General features: G+C 52.6%; 1 long non-coding RNA gene across 1 annotated transcript; it reads left to right on the plus strand.

Moving 5' to 3' along the window:
- The first annotated feature begins 1,842 nt into the window (after positions 1–1,842).
- Positions 1,843–3,726, plus strand: LOC129489524 (uncharacterized). Its single transcript, XR_008660023.1, has 2 exons — positions 1,843–2,991; positions 3,427–3,726. It is a non-coding gene; the product is annotated as an uncharacterized lncRNA (long non-coding RNA).
- Positions 3,727–8,862: the final 5,136 nt, after the last annotated feature.

Genomic DNA, 8,862 nt, shown 5'->3' on the forward strand with positions numbered 1-8,862 from the left:
AACTTTTACCATAGAGGTGACCTTTCTTGGCAGTGAATGAATATAATGCTGAGTTTGATTTGATGGAAAATTATTTAAAAAGTATTCAGCTAAACCTTTGAGCAAATCTCAGATACACAGTTAACAGCACAGATGTAATTGAGTGAAAGAAACGGGTCACCAAGACTTTGCACCATTGAAAAAAAAAGCACCTTGGGTGGGGGCTGGCTGAGCTTGTAAAAGCACAGCAAGAAGGACGTGACGTTGGATTGGATGGCATAGACTATGTGTGCCTCATTTTCTTTGGTGGGGAGGCATTTTTTTGTTTTTCTTTCTTTTATTTTTATTTTTTGAGTCAGGTTCTCACCACAGCCTGCAGTGCAGTGGTGCACTCACAGCTCATTGCAGCCCCGAATTCCTAGGCTCAAATGATCCTCCCACCTCAGCCTCCTGAGTAGCTGGGACTACAGGTGCATGCCACCACACCTGGCTAATTTTTTTATTTTTTAATTTTTTTCATAGAGACAGGGTTTTGCTGTGTTGCTGGACTCAAACTCCTGGGCTCAAGTGGTCCACCCAACTCGGCCTCCCAAAGTCCTGGGATTCCAGGAGTGAGCCACCTCGCCCGGCCGTGTGCTTTTCATTCCGCCTTACTCATTGAGGGTTAAGCAGAAGTATGAACAGGTGACTAATGCTTTGCTGAAGGAGGGGGAATCTGGGAGTTGGTTGGGACTTGGGGGTGTGATTCCCTCACAGTGGCTCCCTTTGCTCTCTCATTTGGGCAGAACCATCAGACAGTGTTCAAGCAAGGCTGGGGCTCGCCCTTCACCCACACCGGAAGTGCCCATTTCACAGGAGATTTTCTCCACCCACAACCATATTTGCTGGTGCTTGGCTTGGGGTTGGCAAGCTTTTCAATTTTGTCTCTAAATTATGTCAAAAGACACAAATGCAAGACTACTTTATACCTGAGGCCAAAAATTCACCCACTGTTCCTTATTCCAACCCAAATTATGTCCAGATATGAGGAAGCCAGGCTCTTCAAAGAAGGGAAGCAGGCCAGGCACACCTGTAATCCCAGCACTTTGGGAGGCTGAGGTGGGAGGATCTTGAGCTGAGGAGTTCAAGAGCAGCCTGGGCAACACAACCAGGCCCCTTCTATTTTGTTTGTGTGTGTGTGTGTGTGTGTGTGTGTTTTTGTTTGTTTTTGTTTTTTGAGATGGAGTTTTGCTCTGTCGCCCAGGCTGGAGTGCAGTGGCTCAATCTCGGCTCACTGCAACCTCCGCCTCCCGGGTTCATGCCATTCTCCGGCCTCAGCCTCCCGAGTAGCTGGGACTACAGGCGCCCACCACCACGCCTGGCTAATTTTTTTGTATTTTTAGTAGAGATGGGGTTTCACCATGTTAGCCAGGATGGTCTTGATCTCTTGACCTCATGATCCGCCCGCCTCGGCCTCCCAAAGTGCTGGGATTACAGGCGTGAGCCACCGCGCCCGGCCCTAATTTTTGTATTTTTATTAGAGACGGGGTTTCACCATGTTGACCAGGCTGGTCTCAAACTCCTGACCTCAGGTGATCCACCGCCTTGGCCTCCCAAAGTGCTGGGATTACAGGCATGAGCCACTGAGCCCGGCCAACATCCTCTATAAACCCCTTTTAAGAAGCAGAAATGGGGTTAACCTCCCATACCAGGAAGTAGCTATGTGATTGTTTTTTCTTTCCAGGCGAGATTGCAGCACTTTCCTGGAGAAAATGAGTTCTGGCAAAAATAACCAGACATTTGAGGAACTCAATCACCAAAGAACAAACTGCACCACCTATGCTAAAGATTCTCAAAGAAATAAGAATATATTGGTAATGTTTGGGATACTGAGGCAGGAGGATCTCTTGAGGTCCGGAGTTCAAGACCTGCCTAGGCAACATAGTGAGACTCCGTCTCTACAAAAGATAAGTTTAAAAATTAGCTGGGCATGGCTGTGTGCACCTGTGGTTCCAGCTATTCAGAAGGCTGAGATGGGAGGATAGCTTGAGCCCAGGAATTTGAGGCGACAGTGAGCTGTGATCATGCCACTGCATTCCAGCTCGGGCAACAGTGAGACCCTGTCTCAAAAACACAAAAACAAAAAAACAGGCATGCAAAGAAGCAGAAAAACAGAACCCATAATGAGTAGAAAAATAACAAAGACCCAGAAATTGCATAGATGATGGAATTAGTGATCAGGACATTAAAACAGCTACTATGAATATTCCCCGTATGTTCAAGAAGAATGGAGAATGAACGGGAGTGAGGGACCGGAAACGACTGTGTTCCATGCTGAGGGTGGCAGAGGCTGGCCCGGATGCTGGATGAGGCTCAACTCGGGGGCCTGGGCTGTTGCACTGGGGCTGGACTGGGGATCACGGAAGAGGGCCAGGCCCGCGTGGGTCTCCAGGGCGGTGCTCAGGGGTGTGGTCCTCTGCAGTGGGGGCGTGGCTGGTGAGTGGAGACTGCGTGACTGGGGGCGTGGCCTAGAATGGGTGTGGCTATGTACTAGGGCGTGGTCATTGCGTAGGGGCTTGGGTGAAGCGTTAACAGTGAGTGGGCGTGGCTCGGGCTCGAGGGCGTGGCTAGCACGCGGGGGAGTGGCTCACGCTCGTGTAGGCGTCCGAGCTCCAGGGCAGCTCTGGGGCAGAACTGTCCGGATCTAATAATCCCTGGGGAGCCGGAGACCGGTGACCGGTCTGTGGGCTAACTCAGGGCTGTTCGGGAGACAGGCGGGCCGTGGGGCAGGTGAAGGATGCTGGACGTGCAAGCCGGGCACGAAGAAGCGAGAGGGCAGAGAGGAAAGGGCGTGAAGAGGGGGCGGGGCCTCTAACGCCCACCTTGTCCCTCCACAGCCGCCCTGCCCGCAGGCCATGTGGCCCCCGCTGTTGCTGCTGCTGCTGCTGCTCCCGGCCGCCCCGGTCCCCACAGCTAAGGCCGCTCCCCTCCCGGATGCTAACACCCAGGAAGGCCTTCAGAACCTGCTCCAAGGTTTCAACCGCCCCCATGCTGGAGGGGAGAGGCTGGGAAGGGGACTGGGGGCGGGGGGATGGACAGGAAGAGAGAAAGTCAGGCACCCAGAGAAAGGAATAGACGGAAACAGAAAGATGAGGCACTACAGACCCAGCACGGAGAACTGGATAAGGACAGGGGACCAGACAGGGGTGGGAGGGTGACTGGTGGGGCTCCGAGGGTCAGAGGGTGGAGAACATGGGGTGGGCTGCTGGGCCCCTTGGCTTCGATGCCGGCCACACACCTGGAACCCCCAGGGCACCTGCTGCGGGACAGGGACAGCGTCCCCGATGCCCCCCCCCGCCCCCGCCCCACAGGCACAGCCACAGCACAGAGGACCAGGGGGCTGCCTGGCTGGAGAGCATCACCCTTTCTAGCTCGCACCAGGAAGCCCCCCTTTATCCCCTTCCCCAGGAGTCGAGGCTGGCGGAGACGGAGAGCTGCAGGCAGACTCACACCTGGCCCCGGGCTCTGGCTGTATTGATAGGGCTGTGGTGGCCACGCGACCAGAAAGTCGGGAAGGAAGACCTGCGGCTCCATGAGACGCGTCCAGGGCTGCAGGCCACGGCGACAGGCTCCGGGGAACATGGGGCTTTCCCTGTCCACTCCCAAGGAGTGTGGGCCTCAACGCATTGGCAGGGGACGGCCATGTGCCCTCTCCAGACCCCACCCCCAGATCCATTTATTAGAAATAATAAAGTTCTTTCTTAGCTAGCGGTGCTGTTTCCTTTTGGAATGGGCCCGTGCCTGGTAGGCCAGGCTGTTCTGGGTTCCTTCCCCCAGGCCTGGCCCTGTCTCCAGGAGGCACCTGAACTGGTTGTGCTCTCTGGGCCCCATGTTCCTATTCAGGCACTCTGTCTTCTGACGAAGCAGCTGTGTCCTCCAGTCCCTGATGCTGACGTCCCCAGACCCTTCTCTGCACTCAGTCCACCCATGTCACCTGAAGCTCCATATGTGTACTTGATCCTTCAATGTCAACTGCAGTCCTATTTGTCCACCGGGTCCCTGACTGTCACCTGCAGCCCCAGCTGTGCACCCAGTCCATCACCTGCAGTGGGTTTGTGCACTCCATCCCTGTCACCTGCAGCCCTGTCTGTGCACTCCGTCCCTGACTGTCACCTGCAGCCTCGCCTGTGCTTCCGGTCCCTGACCTGTCACCTGCAGCTCCATCTGTGCACCTGGTCCCTGACCTGTCATCTGCAGCCACTCTGTGCTCTGTCCTTAACTGTCACTTGTAGCCCTGTCTGAACACTCCACCCCTGACTCTGTCACCTCTAGATGCTGCAGCCTGTGGGTGTCCCATTTGCTGGTCCCTAACCTCTCCAATGGTGGGGCACTTGGCTCTTACTCAAGGCCACCTGAGATCTCAGGGGAGCATGCTGACTTGGGCACAGCAAGCATGTCTAGTCCTGCTCCCCCACGGAGCACTGCTCACCACACTGAGCCTCCTGGCCCCAGCCTCAGTAACAGCACACGCTGGAGCCGCCCTTGTCACTTTCTGTCTCAATGACTTCAAAAATACCAGCCCTGGTGGGTTTTGTTTTTGTTTTTGTTTTTGTTTTTGTTTTTGTTTTTTTGAGACAGAATTTTGCTCTTGTTGCCCAGGCTGGAGTGCAATGGCACAATCTCGGCTCACCACAACCTCCGCCTCCCAGGTTCAAGTGATTCTCCTGCCTCAGCCTCCTGAGTAGCTGGGATTACAGGCGTGTGCCACCATGCCCAGCTAATTTTTGTATTTTTAGTAGAAACGGGGGTTTCATCATATTGGTTAGGCTGGTCTCGAGCTCCTGACCTCAGGTGATCCAACCACCTCGGCCTCTCAAAGTGCTGGGATTACAAGGGTGAGCCACTGCACCCAGCAGGTGGTTTCTTAAAATGTTAAACCCACACCTGCCTATGACCCAGCCATTCCATGGCCTGGGCACTTATCTAAGAGGCATGAAAGCACACGCCTCACAAACACTTGTACGCAAATGTTCATGACAGCTTGATTTATAATTGCTGAATTTTAGAAAGAACCCAAATAGCGACGGGTAGAATGGATAAACACCATGATACAGCCTCACAAGGGAATGTTCATCAGCAATAAAAAGGAAAGAATTACTGACACATGCAACACGAATGGGTCTCAGAAACATTATCCTGAAAAAAAACAATAAAAAACACTGCATATAATTTTTTTTGTTTTTTTGAGATGGAGTCTCACTCTGTCGCCCATGCTGGAGTGCAGTGGCGCGATCTCGGCTCACTGCAAGCTCCACCTCCCGGGTTCACGCCATTCTCCTGCCTCAACCTCTCCGAGTAGCTGGCACTACGGGCGCCCGCCACCACGCCCGGTTAATTATTTTTGTATTTTTAGTAGAGACGGGGTTTCACCATGTTAGCCAGGATGGTCTTGATCTCCCGACCTCGTGATCCGCCTGCCTCGGCCTCCAAAAGTGCTGAGATTACAGGCGTGAGCCACCTCACCCAGCCAAATACTGCATATAATTCTATCCTTGATGAAATCCTAGAAAAGGCAAAATCTCAGGCCAGGCGCAATGGCTCACACCTGTACTCCCAGCACTTTGGGAGGCTGAGATGGGTGGATTGAGGTCAGGGGTTCAAGACCAGCCTGACCAACATGGTGAAACCCTGTCTCTTCTAAAAATACAAAAAAATAGGCCGGGCGTGGTGGCTCACGCCTGTAATCCCAGCACTTTGGGAGGCCGAGGCGGGTGGATCACGAGGTCAGGAGATCGAGACCATCCTGGCTAACACGGTGAAACCCCGTCTCTACTAAAAATACAAAAAATTAGCCGGGCGAGGTGGTGGGCGCCTGTAGTCCCAGCTACTGGGAGAGGCTGAGGCAGGAGAATGGCGTGAACCCCGGGGGGCGGAGCCTGCAGTGAGCCGAGATCGCGCCACTGCACTCCAGCCTGGGTGAAAGAGTGAGACTCCATCTCAAAAAAAATAAATAAATAAATAAAAATAAAAATAAAAATAAATTAGCCAGGCATTGTGGTGTGCACCTGTAATCCCAGCTACTCGGGAGGCTGAGGCAGGAGAATTGCTTGAACCTGGGAGGGGGAGGTTGCAGTGAGCCAAGATCCAGACTGGGCAACAGAGCAAGACTCTGTCTCAAAAATAATAATAATTAATTAATGAACGGGGTGTGATGGTGTGCTCCTGTAGTCCCTATTCAGGGGGCTGAGGTGGGAGGATTCCTTGAACCCAGGAGGTTGAGGCTGCAGTGAGCCGTGATTGCACCTCTGTGCTCCAGCCTGGGCAATAGAGTGAGACCCCATCTCAAATAAAACTCCAATCTACACTGACAGCAGATCCGAGGTTGCCTGGGGATGAGGGTGGGCGAGGATGGGGTGACAGGGGCACAGGGAAGCTTCTGGGGTGATATGGTTTGGCTGTGTCCCCACCCAAATCTAATCTCAAATTGTGATCTGACTCGTAATCCCCAGGTGTCAGGGGAGGGACCTGGTGGGAGGTGATTGAATCATCAGTGTGGCTTCCTCCGTGCCATTCTCGTGAGAGGGAGTTCTCACGAGATCTGATGGTTTTATAAGTGCCAGTTCCACCCGCTCTTGTGAAGTAGGTGTTTGCTCTGCCTTCTGCTATGACTGTAACTTTCCTGAGACCTTCCAGCCATGCAAACCGTGAGTCAGTTAAGCTTCTTTCCTTTATAAATTACCCAGTCTTGGGTATTTCTTTATAGCAACATGAAAACAGACTAATACAGGGGGCAATGGATTGGCCCATCTTCTTTGTGGCAACGGTTTCACAGGTGTACATATCTATGTCAAAACTCATTGAAACCACACAGTTAAATAGATGCAGTGTACTATATCCATCAGAACTCAGTAAACTAGCAAAGCCAGCTCTGTGCTTGGAGCCCCGCCCAGAAAGAACCCTGCAGCCTTTTCACATCCTTGTCTGTTCCTCCCGGTCCCCTCAGTCTCCGTGAGAACCTGGGCCAGGTTCCCTCTGCACCATGGGGAATGGCAAGTGGGTGGAGGCGCCCCCCCATCGTCCCTACCCATCATTACACCTGGGAGGATGTCACTGCCACTGCTCCTGCACCCCCAGAGCTACACTGAGAGTGGCGTAGCCTTTGCTCCCTCTTTGTGGCACGCCTCACCCTGCAGGTCTGCTCTGGCCTCCTGCCTGGCCGCTCTGCCACGGCACAGTCAGTACCCAAGGAGGGATGCAATTTAGGGGACCCGCCTTGAGGTCTGGCATCTCCTGGTGTTGTCTATTTGCTTCGTATGGTTGCTAATTGGCATTCCGTTTTTAGGCCTGATATAAGTTATTTGAGACCCAGTTGTATCCCATCGTCTTTGGCCCAGGTAAAGCTTCACCTCCCGAGTGGTTGATTGTGCTGCAGCCCACCTGTTCCTCATCCCGCCGACCCCTAAACCCAACACACCCACAGCTGCTGACCACGCTGAAACCTTCGGGCCAACACCTGCGTCGTGAAAATCAGTTCCCTTCACAGGAGTTTCCTTTCCTTTTCCTTCTTTCTCTTCTTTTTCTTTTTTGAGACAGAGTTTCGCTCTTGTTGCCCAGGCTGGAGTGCAATGGTGCAATCTCAGCTCACTGCCACCTCCACCTCCCAGGTTCAAACGATTTTCCTGCCTCAGCTTCCTGAGTAGCTGGGATTACAGGCATATGCAACCATGCCCAGCTAATTTTGTATTTTTAATAGAGATGGGGTTTCTCCATGTTGATCAGGCTGGTCTCGAACTCCCAACCTCAAGTGATCCGCCCACTTCGGCCTCCCAAAGTGCTGGGATTACAGGCATGAGCCACCACACCCGGCCTCCTTTCTTTCTCTGTCTTTCCTTCCCTCCCTCCCTCCCTCCCTCCCTTCCTCCCTTCCTCCTTCCTCCCTCCCTCCCTCCCTTCCTCTTCCCTCCCTCCCTCCCTCCTTCCTCCCTCCCTCCCTCCCTCCGTTCCTCCTTCCTCCCTCCCTCCCTCCGTTCCTCCTTCCTCCCTCCCTCCCTCCCTTCCTCCTTCCTTTCCTCCCTTCTGCCTTTTCTTCGTTCCTCCTTTCCTCCTTCCTTTTCTTCCCTTCCCATTTTCTTTTTCTTTCTCTCTTGCTTTCTCTTTCTCTTTTTTTTTTTTTTTTTTTTTTTTTTTTTTGAGATGGAATCTCGCTCTGTTGCCCAGGCTGGAGTGCAGTAGCGTGATCTCCGCTCACTGCAAGCTCCACTTCCCGGATTCACGCCATTCTCCTGCCTCAGCCTCCCGAGCAGCTGGGACCACAGGCACCCACCACCACGCCCAGCTAATTTTTTGTATTTTTAGTAGAGACAGGGTTTCCCCGTGTTAGGATGGTCTCGATCTGACCTCATGATCCGCCCGCCTTGGCCTCCCAAAGTGCTGGGATTACAGGCGTGAGCCACCATGCCCGGCCTCTCTTTTTTCTTTTACTTTCTCTTTTTTCTTTTTCTTTCTGTTCTTTTTATTTCTCTTTCTCTCTTTCTCTTTTTCTTTTTCTCTTCTCTTTTTGTTTCTTTTTCTCTTCCTCTCTTTCCTTCTCTTTTTCTCTCTGTCTCTGTTTCTCTCTCTCTTTTTCTCCTTTCTCCTCTCCCCTTTTCTTTTCTCTTTTTTCTTTTCTTTTTTTGAGACGAAATCTCGCTCTGTCGCCAGGCTGGAGTGCAGTGGCATGATCCTGGCTCACTGCAAGCTCCACCTTCCAGGTTCAAGCAATTCTCCTGTCTCAGCCTCCTGAGTAGCTGGGATTACAGGCTAATTTTTGTATTTTTAGTAGAGATGGGGTTTCATCATGTTGGCCAGGCTGGTCTCAAACTCCTGACCTCAAGTGATCCACCCGCCTCAGCCTCCCGAAGTGTT

The sequence above is a fragment of the Symphalangus syndactylus genome, chromosome 9 (assembly GCF_028878055.3).
Source record: "Symphalangus syndactylus isolate Jambi chromosome 9, NHGRI_mSymSyn1-v2.1_pri, whole genome shotgun sequence".
NCBI lineage: Eukaryota > Metazoa > Chordata > Mammalia > Primates > Hylobatidae > Symphalangus > Symphalangus syndactylus.